The sequence below is a fragment of the Triticum aestivum genome, chromosome 1B, assembly GCF_018294505.1.
Source record: "Triticum aestivum cultivar Chinese Spring chromosome 1B, IWGSC CS RefSeq v2.1, whole genome shotgun sequence".
In the NCBI taxonomy this organism is placed as follows: Eukaryota; Viridiplantae; Streptophyta; class Magnoliopsida; order Poales; family Poaceae; genus Triticum; species Triticum aestivum.
Genome location: NC_057795.1, coordinates 463,330,101 through 463,348,678, shown reverse-complemented (window position 1 = coordinate 463,348,678; position 18,578 = coordinate 463,330,101).

Genomic DNA, 18,578 nt, shown 5'->3' with positions numbered 1-18,578 from the left:
AAGAGGTTCCCTAATATGTCTCCAATGTATCTATAATTTTTATTGTTCCATGCTATTATATTATCCATCTTGGATGCTTTATATGCATTATTATGCTATTTTTATATCATTTTTGGGACTAACCTGTTAACCTAGTGCCAAGTACCAGTTGCTGTGTTTTCCTTGTTTTTGTCTTTTACAGAAAATCCGTACCAAATAGAACAAAACTTTTTGAGGATTTTCTTGGACCAGAAGACACCCAGGAACCTTAGGAAGGAGGTCAGAGGGGCCACGAGTTGGCGACAAGCTCGGAGGGCGCGCCTGTGACGCCCCCGATTCAATTGTACACTAATCATGCACACAAATGTGTACGATCAAGATCAGGGACTCACGGGAAGATATCACAACACAACTCTAAAACATAAATAAGTCATACAAGCATCATAATACAAGCCAGGGGCCTCGAGGGCTCGAATAAAAGTGCTCGATCATAGACGAGTCAGCGGAAGCAACAATATCTGAGTACAGACATAAGTTAAACAAGTTTGCCTTAAGAAGGCTAGCACAAACTGGGATACAGATCGAAAGAGGCGCAGGCCTCCTGCCTGGGATCCTCCTAACTACTCCTAGTCGTCGTCAGCGGGCTGCACGTAGTAGTAGGCACCTCCGGTGTAGTAGGGGTCGTCGTCAACGGTGGCGTTTGGCTCCAGGGCTCCAGCATCTGGTTGCGACAACCAGGTAAAAGGGAAAAGGGGGAAAAGAGGGAGAAAAGCAACCGTGAGTACTCATCCAAAGTACTCGCAAGCAAGGAGCTACACTACATATGCATGGGTATATGTGTAAAGGGCCATATCGGTGGACTAAACTGCAGAATGCCAGAATAAGAGGGGGATAGCTAATCATGTCGAAGACTACGCTTCTGGCAGCCTCCGTCTTGCAGCATGTAGAAGAGAGTAGATTGAAGTCCTCCAAGTAGCATCTCCAAGTAGCATCTCCAAGTAGCATCTCCAGTAGCATCGCATAGCATAAACCTACCCGGCGATCCTCCCCTCGTCGCCCTGTGGAAGAGCGATCACCGGGTTGTCTGTGGAACTTGGAAGGGTGTGTTTTATTAAGTATCCGATTCTAGTTGTCATAAGGTCAAGGTACAACTCCAAGTCGTCCAGTTACCGAAGATCACGGCTATTCGAATAGATTAACTTCCCTGCAGGGGTGCACCAACTTACCCAGCACGCTTGATCCCATTTGGCCGGACACACTTTACTGGGTCATGCTCGGCCGCGGAAGATCAACACGTCGCAGCCCCACCTAGGCACAACAGAGAGGCTAGCACGCCGGTCTAAACCTATGCGCGCAGGGGTCTGGGCCCATCGCCCTGAGCACACCTGCACGTTGCGTGGGCGGCCGAAAGCAGACCTAGCCTAGTGGCGTTCCAGTCCAATTCGGCGCGCGCCGCTCCGTCGCTGACGTCTGAAGTGCTTCGGCTGATACCACGACGCCGGGATACCCATAACTACTCCCGCGTAGATGGTTAGTGCGTATAGGCTCGTAGCCAACTCAGATCAAATACCAAGATCTCGTTAAGCGTGTTAAGTATCCGCGAACGGCGAACAGGGCCAGGCCCACCTGTGTCCTAGGTGGTCTCAACCTGCCCTGCCGCTCCGCCACAAAGTAACAGTCGGGGGCCGTCGGGAACCCAGGCCCACCTCTACCAGGATGGAGCCACCTGCCCCTTCAGCCCCCATCTCCGAACAGTATCACAAGTAATGTAACTGTGTAAAGTATATAGTATATGCCCGTGATCACCTCCCGAAGTGATCACGGCCCAGTAGTATAGCATGGCAGACGGACAAGAGTGTAGGGCCACTGATGGAACACTAGCATCCTATACTAATCAGTAGGAAAGCAGATAAAGGTAACAACAGTAGTAGCAAGGACAGGCTATGCAGCAGTATAGGATTAACTGAAAGCAGTAACATACTACACTACTCTAATGCAAGCAGTATAGAGAAGAGTAGGCGATATCTGGTGATCAAAGGGAGGGCTTGCCTGGTTGCTCTGGCAAGAGAGAGGGGTCGTCGGTGACGTAGTCAACCACAGGGGCATCAGCATCGGTCTCGGAGTCTACCGGAAAGGAGTAACGGAGGGGAAACACAATAAATAACAGAGCAATCAAATGTAACACAAAGCAAGACGCGGCAATACGTTGTGCTAGAGGTGACCTAACGTAGGGATGGGCGATACCGGTGAAGGGGGAAACATCCGGGAAAATATCCCCGGTGTTTCATGTTTTCGGGCAGAGGAGCCGGAGGGGGAAAGTTGCGAGTTTGATATGTTAGGGGTGCGTGGCGGACGAACGGACTGCGTATCCGGATTCGTCTCGTCGTTGTGAGCAACTTTCATGTACAAAGTTTTTCCATCCGAGTTACGGATTATTTTATATTAATTTTCAAAGTTTTTAAATTATTTTCTAAATTATTATCTATTTAATTCTAACATTATCCAGAATAGTGCATGCTGGCGTCACCATGACGTCAGCATGACATCAGCAATCAACATGACGTTGACTGGGTTAAACTGACGTGCGGGTCCCAGCTGTCATTGACTGTTAACTAACCTAACAAATTAATTAACTAACCTAAGTGATTAGGTTACTCTAATCAGGATTAATTAAGTTAATTAATTAAGTTAATTAATTAATTATATTTTTTAATTATAATATTTTTTTATTTCTTTCTCTTTTTGTTGACGTTCTTTGGGCGTGGGGCCCATCTGTCATAGGCCCCAGGGGCCTTAGTGGGTTCGGGCGCTGGCGGGCGAATGGAGCGGGCGCTAGGCACCCGTCCAGGTCGACAGGGGGAAAACGGCGTTGGGCGCCGGCAGCCACGGCGGCGCAGGGGGCCGAGGCTGCGTGTCATCGCGGCGCAGCAGCAGGGTCGCTACAGGACGGATACGAGGCGGCGATCCGGGGAGCCGACGAGCGGGAGGCACGGGGCACTTGGGGGCAGACGAGGCCATGGCCACGGCAGCTGGCGTCGGCTGTCGCGGAGCGGCGCGGGAGCGAGGCGCCTCTAGGACGGGTCGGAGTACAGACCAGGGGGTGCGGGCGAGCTAGGACGAGGCTAGGAGCACGTGCGCGTGCGCGAGATGGAGGCCAACAGGCGCGCGGCCGGTCGTGGTAAGCGGAGGCGGGCGCCAGGGGCTGGGGCGGCCGGCGCGTGAAGAGGTCGAGCGCGTCCCAGGCGCAGCCAACACGGGCCGCGGCGGGCGCGGCGCATGCGAGAGCGCGAGTGGCGCGAACACGGCGCGGTGAGCGAGCCCTGGACGCGGCCGAAGCGCGTCAACCGCGGGCGAGTTCGGTGGGGACCACGGCGACAAGCTTGAGCATGCGAGGGAGAGTGAGGGTGCTCACGGTGGGGGAGTAGGGACCATGGCAGCGGGGGTCGAGGGGGCAACGGGGACAACGAGCGACGTGGAAGCAGGCCGGTGGGGAGGAGGAAGCAGGCCGGCGGGGGAGCTCCGGCGTGGCGAAGTCCAACGGTGAGGGGCGGCGCGGTCATCGCGAGGGGGTGGGCGATGGGATCGGGCTTCTCCCGATCCAGATCCAGACGAGGGAGTGGAGGAGTGGGGTGTGGGGCGACGGGGAGTGGGTTAGGGTTTCAGGGGTTATGGGATAAGGGAGTGGGGGGGTTGGTTCGGCCGGTTGGGCCTTTTGGGCTAGCCGGCCGACAGCTGGGCCGGAGCCCAGTGGGGGGGGGGTTGCTTTCTCTTTTTTTAGCTTTGTTTTCTGTTTTCTTTTCTTTATCTATTTTCTTTTCTATTTTATTCTTTTAATTTCTGTTTTATAAAATATAAATACAACTCCTAAATTAATGTTATAATTTATTCTACTGCCCCAAAAAGTGTAACACCTAATTAAAAATAGTTTGCATTATTATTATTTTTAAAAGGCATTTAATTAATTGTCATAGCTGCTGTTTTAATTACTTTAGAGCCTTTAAACATTTTATAAAAGTGTGGTTTCTCCACAATAATTACCTATGCATTATTTGGCAACACCCCAACATTTTAGTTTTAATATTTAAAAATCTTTACCGTTTGACTTTATTTTAAGTTTGAATTTCGAATCGATTTTGAACTAACACGAGATTAACAACAGTAACCATGGTGACGTGGCATCATTAACATGGGATTACTTTAGCCTAATTACCCGGGCGTCACAGCGCCCTAGGGGTGGCGCCCCCAGGCTTGTGGGCCCCTTGATGCTCCTTGAGGGAGTCCTGGATTAGGGGGTGTCCGGATGGCCGGACTATGACCTTTGGCGGGACTCCCGGACTATGAAGATACAAGATTGAAGACTTCGTCCCGTGTCCGGATAGGACTTTCCTTGGCATGGAAGGCAAGCTTGGCGATATGATATGAAGATCTCCTCCCATTGTAACCGACTCTATGTAACCCTAGCCCTCTCCGGTGTCTATATAAACCGGAGAGTTTTAGTCCGAAGGACGAACAACAATCATACCATAGGCTAGCTTCTAGGGTTTAGTCTCTCTAATCTCGTGGTAGATCAACTCTTGTACTACCCATATCATCAATATTAATCAAGCAGGAGTAGGGTTTTACCTCCATCGAGAGGGCCCGAACCTGGGTAAAAACATCGTGTCCCTTGTCTCCTGTTACCATCCGCCTAGACGCACAGTTCGGGACCCCCTACCCGAGATCCACCGGTTTTGACACCGACATTGGTGCTTTCATTGAGAGTTCCTCTGTGTCGTCACCTTTAGGCCCGATGGCTTCTTCGATCATCAACCACGACGCGGTCCAGGGTGAGACTTTTCTCCCCGGACAGATCTTCGTATTCGGCGGCTTCACACTGCGGGCCAATTCGCTTGGCCATCTGGAGCAGATCGAAAGCTACGCCCCTGGCCATTAGGTCAAGTTTGGAATCTTAAACTACATAGCCGACATCCGTGGGGATTTGATCTTCGATGGATTCGAGCCACGGCCGAGCGCGCCGCACTATCACGATGGGCATGATCTAGCTCTGCCACCGGACAGCGCCCGGAGCGCCGCTCAGGTGCCCGCTCCGACCATTAGCTCGGAGCCGACTGCGCCAGTCGGGGACGGACGGTTGGACGCCGCCCCAGGAGCCACAATCTCTACAGCGATAGAGCCGAATACCAGTCTAGTCCATTGCGAGGCCTGTGACTCCAAGGTACCGGACTCCTGTACGGACTCCGAATCTTCCGCACCCCTTCCGATCGAGCCCGATTGGGCTCCAATCATGGAGTTCACAGCCGCGGACGTCTTTCAGCACTCGCCCTTTGGCGATATCCTGAATTCACTAAAGTCTCTCTCTTTGTCGGGAGAGCCCTGGCCGGACTATGGTCAGCAAGGTTGGGATGCGGACGACGAAGAAATTCAGAACCCACCCACCACCCACTTCGTAGCCACTGTCGACGACCTACCTGACATGCTCGACTTCGACTCCGAAGACATCGACGGTATGGACGCCGATGAAGGAGACGACCAAGAACCAGCGCCTATAGAGCACCACACAATCACCTCATCACACAATGTATACATGGTGGACACACCTAAAAGAAGCAACGGCGAGGATCAAAAGGGCGCAACCAGGGATCGTTCCCTCGAAAAACAATCAAAGCGGAGGTGTAAGCGCCGCGCCAAGCCCCACCTCGACAGAGACCCAGCCATAGAGCAGGGCGAATCAACGAAAGACGGACATGCCATCGAGCAACCGTCCAAACAGGGTGGACAAACCAAACAATCCGTCCCCAGCAAAGATAATAGTCCGGACGACCTCACGCCGGACAAGTCGCTGGAGCACCAGAACCTCCACCAAAGGCTCGTCGCCACTGCGTGTAGCCTGAAAAAGCAGAAGTGGAAGCTCAAAACAGCGGAAGATGCAATCATAATAAGATGGAGCAAAGTACTCAATACCGCACACAAGTACGGCAATAGTCATCACACAAAGAGCTATCCGAAGCGGAAATTACTATTGGAATTTGATGAAGAGGCCCTAGAGCCCCCACAATCAAAAAACAAGGAAGTCACCAGGTCGGATAGACGACCCCACGATCGACCTCAAGCGACAAAGGGCGCCACATTCAATGCGGCACGCGATCCGCCCAAGGATTCGCATCAAAAAACCAGTCCAACCAGATCCATCTACGGGCCAAGAAAGCAAGCTCCATTGAGCAATGCAACGCAAAAAATATCCGAACATCGCGGCACACCTACATACAGGGGCGCCGCACATCCCCTATGTTTTACCGATGAGGTACTGGATCATGAATTTCCAGCGGGATTCAAGCCCGTCAGCATAGAAGCATACGACAGAACAACAGACCCTGGAGTTTGGATCGAGGATTATATCCTCCATATACACATGGCCAGAGGAGATGACCTTCACGCCATAAAATACTTACCCCTTAAGCTCAAAGGTCCAGCCCGGCATTGGCTTAAAAGCCTCCCCGAAAACACCATGGGAAGTTGGGAAGAGCTCGAGGATGCTTTCCGGGCAAATTTTCAAGGGACCTATGTCCGACCTCCGGATGCAGATGATCTGAGTCATATAACTCAACAACCCGGAGAGTCAGCCCGGAAACTCTGGAACAAATTTCTTACTAAAAAGAATCAGATAGTCGACTGTCCGGACGCCGAAGCCCTAGCAGCTTTCAAACATAGCGTCCGAGACGAATGGCTCGCCAGACACCTCGGCCAAGAAAAGCCAAGAACAATGGCCACATTAACAAGCCTCATGACCCGCTTTTGCGCAGGAGAAGATAGCTGGTTGGCAAGAAGCAGCACCAACGACCCGAATACATCCGAACTCAGGGATGGAAACGGGAAACCGCGCCGTAACAAAGAACAGCGCCGGATCAAGGATAACAGCCCGATGAGCACGGTAGTCAACGCCGGATTCAAAAGCTCTCGGCAAAATCAGAAAAAGCCGCCCCCAAAGATGACAGGGATGAGCTATCTAACCTCAACAAAATCTTGGAAAAAATATGTTAAATCCACAGTACTCCCGGGAGACCTGCAAACCACACCCACAGAGATTGTTGGGTCTTCAAGCAGTCCGGCAAACTCAACGCCGAACACAAGGGGCTCGACACACCAAGCGAGGATGACGATGCACCCCACAAGCAGAACACCGGAGAACAAAAGAAGTTCCCATAGGAAGTCAAAACAGTAAATTCACTTCAGGTGACAAATGGGAAAAACAGAACGGCGCCTACAAAGATACGCACCATACGGCCTGCCCCAGAGGAGCACCGCCACTGGTTATTACAACCAATCACCTTCGATCATCAGGATTACTCCAGAGGTATCTGGAACGCAGGCTGGACTGCCTTAGTCTTGGATCCGATTATTGACGGACTCCAATTTACACAAGTCCTAATGGACAGCGGTAGTGACCTAAACCTGTTATATCAGGACACAATCCGCAAACTGGGGGTAAACCCAACAATAATTCGCCATGGCAACACTTCCTTTCAAGGAATCACGCCAGGCCCAGATACCCAGAGTATGGGTTCCCTTTCGTTAGAAGTCATGTTCGGCTCACCCGACAACTTCCGAAGCGAAAAGCTAACCTTCCACATCGCCCCATTCATAAGTCGCTATCAAGCGCTACTGGGACGTGAAGCTTTCGCCCGCTTTAACGCAATACCGCATTATGCATCCCTTACACTCAAAATGCCCGGTCCACGAGGCATCATCTCATTAAAGGGAAATATCAATTGGTCCCCGAAGTACGGATAATGGTGCAGCCGCCTTGACAGCCGCACACTAATCCAGCTTCACTACCCCGGACACGGTTTGACGAGTCCGGCGTAAACATACAAAGGCTTAATAGCCGCATAACCCTGTACAAGGGGCTCCGCGTGTCTACACCAGGAGACAATACGGCCCAACTTTACTCATGCCTCTGTATTATATTTTGTTTATTTTAATATAGATTTCTCACACGATTACTTTTCACTAAGTCCCTCTCTTTCGCAGACAAACACCGTGCTACGCCCGTCGAGGATACGGCACAACAGAGACACAGGCGCAGACGTGCAGTAGGGACCCGTTCTAAGGATTCTCTTCAGATTAAGACCCTGCGTAAACCTTTTTTACCGTCTCTTGTTGATAACATCCCCCGGTTTTCACTATAACCGAGGAGGAGGCTGGCGTCTTGGCATGTGGCCACGCTAGAATTTTGCGCGTACCTGGACACCAAGGGCTTTTTTTTAACAAGGGCTCTTGTTCGGCCGTCTTCATAAAGACCGAATACCTTAGGGAGTGTTCAGCGTCGCGAGTTTGGCCTTATATGCATCAGCTCCGAATCATGTCTTTGGTCAAATGTTGGGTTTGCCAGGCTCCTGTGTTTTGCTGCCTTACGTTCCGCTCTATCGGCTAAGGCGGCACCAGGAGAACTACTGCGATTGTGCCCCGGTTCGGCCAGGCAAGCACCTTGGTAGAGAAGGCCGAAAACTGACTGTCATGATATAGCGAGAGACTGGTCAACCACTCGATGACTTTCGGAATCTTTAGGATTCCTCCGCATTAACGAAGGGCCGCTTCCCGGTCAGGCACACACGCGCCCTGAATTCGGGCGAGCGCGGTGCCCCTAGGGGCTATTCAGTAGCCCCAATGTCAAACTCCTATGGCTAAGTGAAAGTGATAAAGCATTATAGTCCGGTTGCCTAGTTCGCTGCGCTATCACCTCCTTTATATGACCAAGACGTTGGATTAAGTGTGAAAAGGCGCCTTTTTGAGAACACCCCCGCATTATATGCATGGGGGCTGAAGCCAACGACTGCCATCTTTCAGGTTATATACACATATACATTAACGGCCGCACACGAGGCATTATAATTCTTGCAAGCACAAGTATAAAAAGCTTTTATATTCTATCAAAATATTCATTTTACAATAGCACATGCTATTCGAACACAACATCCTTCGAGCACTGCGCCTCTATTAAATGAGCGCCATGAAAAACTTCCTCAAAGTAGTGCTTGGCAGGTACTAAGCTTTCGTCCGAATCCCGGGATGCAACAACACTGGCCTTCATATCCGCCCAGTATGTTTTGACATGGGCAAGAGCCATCTGTGCACCCTCTATGCATGCCGACCTCTTCATCACATCAACATGTGGCACCGAACTAAGGAAATGCTGCACCAAGCTAAAATAACTTTTCGGCTCTGGCTCTTCCGGCCACAGACGACTCGCAACATACCTCATGGCGAGTCCGGATAACCTGTTCAGCTCCGTCCAGGCGGCCAAACGGTCGGATACCGAAAGTGGGCGTTCTGGATTGTGGAACTGCGACCAAAAAAGTTCTTCCAATTCATGGTCACCTCGACCCCGGAAGTGTTCGGTCGCGTCTGCCGCACTAGCTGCCAAATCCAGATAAGTGTGTTCCGCACTCCACTGCCAGTCTAACGGAGCATACTTAGGGTCCCCGAACTTCATCCGCAGCATATAGGGCTTCCCAGCCGTGATATCTCCGGCCTGACGTAGCTCCTCCTTCATAGCTCTCATTGCAGAGCGAGTATCCTTGGCTTCGGCAGTAATCTTTTCAATATCCTTCTGAGCCGCCCTATCTTTTTGTTCAAGAAATTTACAACGGTCGGCAGCATCCTTCAATTTTATAGCCATCTCGGCTATTACTTTCTTGCTCTGGCAGTGAGTAGCCTGTTCGGCTTTTAGCTCTTCAGCCGCCTTAACGGCAGCCGCATCACTTTCCCTTGCTTGCTCCTTGGCTCGGGCAAGTTCCGCCCGAAGGTTCTCCACGGTAGCAGCACCATCTACATTAAGCACATATCTTATAAGGCACGAGCACCAAACTCCTCTTATCAGATGGCTTTGGAACATACCTTGTGCCTCATCTAGCCGCTTATTTACAAGCGTGATGTCGGCATCCGCTATGTCAAGCTGCCACTTTAGCTCGGCAGATTCATTAGTCCGGCTAGCCACCGAACGCCTCGCCACCTTCATAAAATAGGTGACATATTATACCTGGGGTTATGATCCTCTGTGCGCCGTCACTTTTGACGACACACAGAGTCTCAGGGGCTACTATTTATACAGGGCGCATTTTATATATGCGGCTTTACCAAAAGGTACACCTTTTCACGTACCTCAAAGCCTGTCAGTAAACTCCTGGCGGCCTCGTACAGTCCGCTTTCCGCGGATGAAATCCTTCCAATCACCGTGTTCATCAACATACAGTGTTCTTCTGAGATGGACGCTCGCCCGAGCAGATCCTTCAGCCCCTCCGACCGTGCACCAGAAGGTGCCGGACTAGCCTGACGACCTTTTTCAGGGTCCGGACTTGGAAAAACCCTCCGAGACGACACCTCGGGGTCGCCTGCCTCGTAAGACGGTGCAGCAAGGGGAGGCATTTCGCTCTCCATCACCTCCGGACGAAGATCCCCTGAAGATGAGCTCTGCTGAGAAGGGTTGAGATCCGAACTGCAAGGTAATATTTCGGTTATCTTCCTCAAAAATAAAACAGGGATGTCACTCATTTTGGGACCCCTCTCTTTACTTACGGCTCGGGGGAGAGCTGATCCCCTTGAGGGAGCAATGTGGCCGGGGCATTCTCCGACGGCGGACCCTCTAGCGAAGATTTCTTCCCCCGTTTTGAGGCCATCCCCTCCGGGTCTTCAGAGGCAGTCCTTTTCTTTCCCTGGTCGGGGGAATTCTCGATTCCTCCCTTCCTAACAGCCTCCTTCGCGGAGGCGGTAGCTCCTTGGTTCCCCTCTTCGCCTTCTGCCAAAAGCACAATCTCCAGCATCCTGGTTAACACGAGATCCGGTGCGGTCTCAGGCAGGGGGACTGGACACCTGATAAGCTTTGCCTTCGCTATCCACTCCTGTTCAAAGGATAGCTCTGTTAAGGGTAATTTTATGATGAAAATACGGATGGCGTGTCCAAATACGGGGCTACTTACTTGAGCATCCGGGCAATTGCAGCTCAGCCCCGCATCCTCGGACAAGTCCGGACACCTTGCTTGTGATCCGAAGAACAATTTGTACATCTCCACGGGCGTCGTGCCCATAAAGTGTTGGAGGACTCGCGGTCCCTCCGGATTAAATTCCCACAGGCGGAGAGGGCGACGTTTGCAGGGCAGCATGCGGCGAATCAGCATAACTTGCGCCACTACGGTCAAGTTGATATCTCTTTCTAGGAGATCTCAAATGCGGTCCTGCAGCAAGGCCACGTCTTTGGATGGCCCCCAGATAAGCCCTTCATTGACCCATGACGCTAGTCGTGGTGGGGGACCCGAGCGAAAAGCAGGTGGCGCCACCCATGTGGTGCCCCTGGGGGCTGTGATGTAAAACCAGTCCCGTTACCATAAGCTGAACTCCTCTTAGAAAGAGCCCTCAGGCCATGGAGCGTCGGACATCTTGCTTATTATAGCTCCTCCGCACTCAGCGTGCTGCCCCTCGATCATCTTTGGTTCCACCTTGAAGGTTCTAAGCCACAATCTGAAGTGAGGAGTAATATGGAGGAAGGCCTCACACACGACAATGAACGATGAGATTTGGAGGATGGACTCAGGAGCTAGGTCGTGAAATTCCAGCCCGTAATAAAACATAAGCCCCCTCATGAAGGGATCAATCAGGAAGCCTAGCCCCCGAAGGAAGTGAGATGTGAACACCATGCTCTCACCGGGCTGGGTAGTGGGAATGACCTGCCCTTGAGCAGGAAGCCTATGAGAGATTTCGCCAGTCAGATACCTGGCATCTCTCAGCTTTCGCACGTCTTCTTCCGTAACGGAGGAAGGCATCCACCGGCCTTGAAGGTCGAAGCCGGACATCATCGAAGGTCCGAAGCACCTAAAGCTGGAGCTCTGGATGTTGGAACTCCGGGCGAGGGGCAGATTCGATTGAGTTAAAAGGAGTCGAGCCTTGGTCTCTTTATAAAGAGGTTGAACACCAAGAGCCCTCCCCGTAACCGTTTGGGACTCGCTTTCAATTAGGGAGTCATACCAAAGGCACGGTTGGGTTACCCACGCTCGTATTGATGAGAATCCCAGAATAAGGGGACACGATCTCTGCTTTGACAAGATGTGCCAAGGAAACCGCCTCGCTAAACGCGCCGAGGTGGAACAGTAAAACGATTCGAATAAAGGCTTGGCCGTGGCGTGATGTCACGCTGCGGAATACGTCAGCATATTAGATTTGTGCAGATATTATTCTCTCTACGGTGGCATGTGGAACTTATTTTGCAGAGCCGGACACTATCCTTGTGTTCAACATCTTCTATGAAGTATTCGGAGGAGGAACCCGCCTTGCAATGCCGAAGACAATTTGCGCGCCGGACTCGTCGTCATTGAAGCCTGGTTCAGGGGCTACTAAGGGAGTCCTGGATTAGGGGGTGTCCGGATGGCCGGACTATGACCTTGGGCCGGACTCCCGGACTATGAAGATACAAGATTGAAGACTTCGTCCCGTGTCCGGATAGGACTTTCCTTGGCGTGGAAGGCAAGCTTGGCGATATGATATGAAGATCTCCTCCCATTGTAACCGACTCTATGTAACCCTAGCCCTCTCCGGTGTCTATATAAACCAGAGATTTCTAGTCCGAAGGACGAACAACAATCATACCATAGGCTAGCTTCTAGGGTTTAGCCTCTCTGATCTCGTGGTAGATCAACTCTTGTACTACCCATATCATCAATATTAATCAAGCAGGAGTAGGGTTTTACCTCCATCAAGAGGGCCCGAACCTGGGTAAAAACATCGTGTCCCTTGTCTCCTGTTACCATCCGCCTAGACGCACAGTTCGGGACCCCCTACCCGAGATCCGCCGGTTTTGACACCGACACTCCTCTAACCCTAATCTTTGCTCTATAAATACCCAAATATTCCCCGTATACTAGAGGGCACACCAAAAATACTTTTCTGCCGTCGCAAGTTTCTGTCTTCGCGAGATCCCATCTGGAGACCTGGTTCGACACTCCATCGGAGGGGGATTCGATCATGGAGGGACTCTACATCAACCTTGCCGCCCTTCTGATGATGTAATCTCTTCTACATCATGTCATCTTCCTTAAGTCGTTACTCCGTTCTTGTTGACTTAATACACTAGATGCATGCTGGATAGCGGTCAATGTGTGGAGTAATAGTAGTAGATGCAGGCAGGAGTCGGTCTACTTGTCACAGACGTGATGTCTATATTCATGATCACTGCCTTAGATATCATATAACTTTGCGCTTTTCTATCAATTGCTCAATAGTAATTTGTTTACCCATCGTATGTGTTCTTTCAAGACGGAAGCCTCTAGTGAAAACTATGCCCCCCAGGTCTATCTGTTACCATATTATTTTCAGTTCTATAAAATCAAAAATCCAAAAATACCTTGCTACAATTTATTGACCTTTACTTTATTTTGCACTTTTATTTATCTTTTATACTTATCTCAATCAGATCTCATCCTTGCAAGTAACCGTGAAGGGATTGACAACCCCTTTATCATGTTGGGTGCAAGTATTTGTTTGTTTGTGTAGGTGTAACCATTGGTGACTTGTGTGTTCCTCCTACTGGATTGATACCTTGGTTCTCAAACTGAGGGAAATACTTATCTCAACTTTCCTGCATCACCCTTTCCTTAAGGGAAAAACCAACGCAACCTCAAGAAGTAGCATTCCCCGAAGGAACCCAAGGGTCAAGCCCCCCGCCCAGAGGTATGTACCCGAAGACTCTCCGGTGTGTCCAAACTAAGTTCATCATAAACCATATGCCTGCTTTTAATATCGCTGCCCGCCGCGCGACCTCCCCACCGATCGAGTCTTAGGCCCCGTTCGGAAGTGCTCCAGCTTCCCGACGGGGCCAGCTTCTCGACGGAGGAGTGCAAGCCAGCTTCCCAGTGAAGCCAGCAGCATTCGGCAGGCATAGGAGAGGAGTTGCGCTAGTCGTTGTGGTCAGGCCTACCAGGCAGGGCCGCAAACAAAGAGGAAAACGGTTCGACAGGCACTTCGTGGTGGCAGCGGGATGTAATTTGAATGAACTCCTACTTCTGTATTTCGCGAAGCTGGACTTCCCTCGCTCCACGGATTTGCACGTCGCGAGGCCACCGCTTCTGAAGCTGGCTCCATGGAGCCTACGCGTTCGGCCAGCTCCTCGCCAGCTTCCATAGAAGCGCGGAGCCGGATCACTTCCGAACGGGGCCTTAGAGGGGAATTCTCCGACAACCGAGCTAGCGGAGAGCGGGACTGTGTCGCGCACTATGCCTCCTCTGGTCGTCGAGGAGATTGGGGAGCTGCTGTCCCGGAAGACCCCTCCCATGTCGAACACCAGGGGGGGGGGGTGATGACTATTGGGAAACATTGCATATGGAAAACAAAAACTTTCTATGCACACTCAAGATCTATCAAGGAGATGCATAGAAACAAGAGGGGGGAGAGTGTAAGTGCATCTAGTGCCACCCCTAGTTGGTTTTGGAGTATTGACTACAAACTTGGTTGAGGGACTAATGTATTTGTGAGAATTGCAGGATAACACAGGTAGTAGTCCCATATTGATTTGGTTTACCTACCAGAGATGACCCCTAAAATGTGTGAAGACATTGAAGACAATGGTGGTCTATGAAGACATTCATGTTGAAGTCTATGACATGAGAAGACATCTCGTGAAGACTATGGAGTGTGAAGACATAGTTGTTTCACAGTTTCCTTTTTTTCCTTGTTGAGTCATAGGAACCACCATACTGTTAAGTGGGGTCCAAGTGAACAAAATCAGAGTGACTAATGTGATGCTCAACCAAATCCTATGTCTTCGAGCGAAGACAACGAGAGCAAATCTTATCCAGAGCTGGATGAGTCAGCTTTACTTGTAGCCCAAGTCAAGCTGCCGCGTGTGTTTGAAATCTGACCGTTGGAACACGTGTCAGTTCCTTAGTGACCCAGGGTCATTTTGGACAAATCAGGTCAGGTTGCCTTCTGGCTATAAATATCCCACCCCCTACACCATAAATTGGTGGCTTCTCAGAGTCAGTGCACGATTTTTGTCGTTTGAGAGCAACCCACCTCCGAAGCTTTGAGAGAGAGAATCCTTGCGAGGACAAAGCCCAAAACACCCAGAGCTAAAGAGTGTTAGGCATCACTAAAGTCTTTATGTCCGCGTGATCTGAAGACTTATTACACTTGAGGACTGTGAATCCTCCAGCCGGTTAGGCATTGCGTTCTGAGCATCCAAGAGTCATTGTGGATTGCCGGTGAACGAAGTCTGTGAAGGTTTTGAAGTCTCCCTTGAAGACTTACCAGAGTGAATGGGGGAGGACTAAGTGTTCTTAGCTCAAGGGGAATAAGGTGAAGACGCAGTCTTCTGAGTTAAATCTCAGCCTCCCTAACCAGACGTACATTTGTTACAACAACTGGAACTGGTCGAACAAATCCCTTGTCCTCTCCGTGCAACTGGTTCTATCCTACCTCTCTTGCTTTACTTACAGTTTGTCTTCGTGAAGTCTTTGCCTACTTGCCTTATCTCTTTGACTTCACTGAGTGAAAACAATTGTCTGTTTGGCTTCATACTATCTTCCATCCTGATCCATATTACCTAGCTGCTCATAGTCTTCGTGCTTTCATTACATTTCTTACTTGACTATGGCTTGTCTAGTGTAGTCTACCTTCCGCTGCATATCAATAGGTTCATTTCTATCGTTTGTCTTTGAAACATCCCTGTTTTGAAGACTTTCATAAAAATCGCCTATTCACCCCCTCTAGTCGAATACTAGCCCTTTCAATTGATATCAGAGCAAGGTGCTCCCTTGTTCTGTGTGATTTGGTTTAACCACCCAGAGTTTAGCTATGTCGACTGCAGGGATAATCAAAGTCTCCGCTGCGTGCCCTGTCTTCGATGGCACTGATTACCCCTACTGCAAGAATAAGATGCGCATGCATCTTGAAGCCATTGATGTTGATCTCTGGTATGTCGTCAAGAACGGCGTTCCCAAGACTAGTGAAGGTGTCACTCCTGCTGATGTCAAGAAGTACGTGCAATTGGATTCAACTACCAAGAACATTATCTGTGGTCATCTGACCAAGGGGCAGTATGGTCATGTGAGTGCTCTGGAAACGTCAAAGCTGGTCTGAGATTGGCTCTCCAAGGTCAATGAAGGCGTCTCAACACAGAGAGATTCAAGGATCAATGTTCTTCGCAATCTCTTCAACCGCTTCAAGAGAAATGACAATGAGAATGTCCAGCTCACATTTGATCGCCTCACTGACATCACCAATGAGCTTCATGCACTTTGTGCCACTGAGATCACCAAGCATGAAATCGTCAAGACACTACTACGATCTATCGATAGCTCATTTGACACCCTGGCCCTGATGATTCAAGAGTGCCCTGACTTCAAGACTCTCGGTCCGTCTAACATACTTGAGAGGCTCAACACACATGAGTTCCAGCTATCCGAGAAAAGAGATATCTATGGTCCCAACTATGGCCATACTCGTGCTTTGAAGGCAAAGGTCGTCTCCTCGTCTGAAGAAGAATCTGACTGCAGTTCTGGCGATCCTGAGGACATTGGAAAAGAACTTGCTATGCTTGTGAAGAAGTTCCAGAAGTTTACCAAGAAGAAAGACTTCAGAAAGTCTTCAAGATCCAGCTCAAGGAATGATGAAGCTTCCTCTCATGATCAAAAGAAGAGAACCTGTCACAAGTGCAAGAAACCTGGTCACTACATCTCTGAGTGTCCGCAGTGGGACAACGAGACAAAGAAGAAGAAGAAGAAGAAGAAGAAGAAGAAGAGCAAGGACTATGATTCTAATGACAAGAAGAAGAAGAAATCCTCAAAGTCTTCTTCCAAGTCTTCATCAAAGTCTTCTTCACACAAGAAGAGCTCATCTGGCAAGGCTCGTGCTTTTGTTGGCAAGGAGATGGATTCAGAGGAGGAGTCTGCATCTGAGGAGGTAGAGGTGGAGACCGAGGAGGAATCTGATTCTGGAGTGGCAAGCCTGGCTCTAGCTTCTGCATATGTCGCCAAGTCCATATTCAACACTGAAGACAATGGCCTCGTCACCAACGCTGATGCCAAGGATGAGGATGACTCTGCCCCAACCTACTGCTTCATGGCACGTGGTGCCAAGGTAAACTCACGTGATACTTACTTTCAAATATCAAGTGAAGATGACTCTGAATGTGAATCTAAACCTAGCTACAAAACACTTGCTAAAATTGCAACTGAACAGCAAAATGCCATGGAACATATTCAAAAACTGTTAGACAAAAGCGATGACTTATTGGACGCGGAAATGACCCGATCCCAGTCCTTAATTGAAGACATTAAAAATATTCATGTTAAGTACCAGGAACTTGAAGGTCGACATGAATCGCTCTCAACTTCTCATGAAAAGCTTTCCTATGATTATCTTCAAAGGAAGCAGGAACTTGAGAAATTGAGATCGGCTCATGAAGATCTTCAAAAGGAAAACGAGTCACTACGCGCTCAGCAGATCAGTTCCGCTCAGGAAGATTTTGAACCACCATGTCTAAAATGTATTGAGCAAGATAATGCTATCTCTATTGCTGAATGTTCAACTTCTACTACTGTTGCAATATCTTCAACTGCTGATGTGGTAACTAACCCCTCATCTGAGGATACCACTACTATTGCTGATGAGAATGCCAGGTTGAAGTCATAACTTGAGACAGGATTGTACAAAAGTCTCAAAGGGCATCAGACACTATGTGATGTCCTTAAAAAGTAGATTTTGAACCGAAACCCTAGGAAAGAGGGTGTTGGGTTCGAGAGGAAAATGAATGTTGATGGTTCTTACTGGATGCCTGAGCAGTACCCCAAAGCCACATGGGTTGCTGCTAAGGGACCTTCAGTGGATCCATCTACCTTGTCTGGTTTCACTAGTTCTAACCCAATCATCATTGATGAATCCTTTCATGCAAACTATAAACTGTTCAGGAATCAGAATGGTGAGGTGTTTGCCAAGTATATTGGTACTAACTGCAGGAATGGACCACCTCTCAAGAAGATCTTGGTGCCCAAAAGGTGTCTTGAGAGTTTTCCCGTGAATGTCATTATGACACCACCTAGGAAGAAGACAAACCCCAAACCAAAAGCTTCATATGGTCCAAAGGCTTCATACAAACAGAGGACTCACCTGAGTCACCCTAACACCAATGTCTTGCAGGGAAATCATACTCAAACCTTTGAATATGAGTGTGTTTCATCAAACCGCTAAGTTCACAAATCTAAGAACTTTTCTGCATATTCTTATGGGTATTATTCTCCTCCTGCTAGGCTATTTGCTAGGGCTTCAAAGCTGAAGTTCTCAGATGCTGCACTTAGACTCATTGCTTCTAAGCCACCCTTGAAAATGTGGGTGGTTAAGAAAACTTAACTCTCTTTTGCAGGGAAAGGTCTCCAGCCGGAAATCAAAGGCGTCTGATGCTTATGTTGGGGACCTTAAACATCTTGTGGGGCGCAAGATAAAATGCCCAAATGGTCTTACTATGTATTTCATCCCGGGATTCCTTGACACTCATCTTATCTATCCTAACCAAGATCTGAACTTCTATGTTCCGCTTGTTCGTCAAATGTTTCTCCTTCACA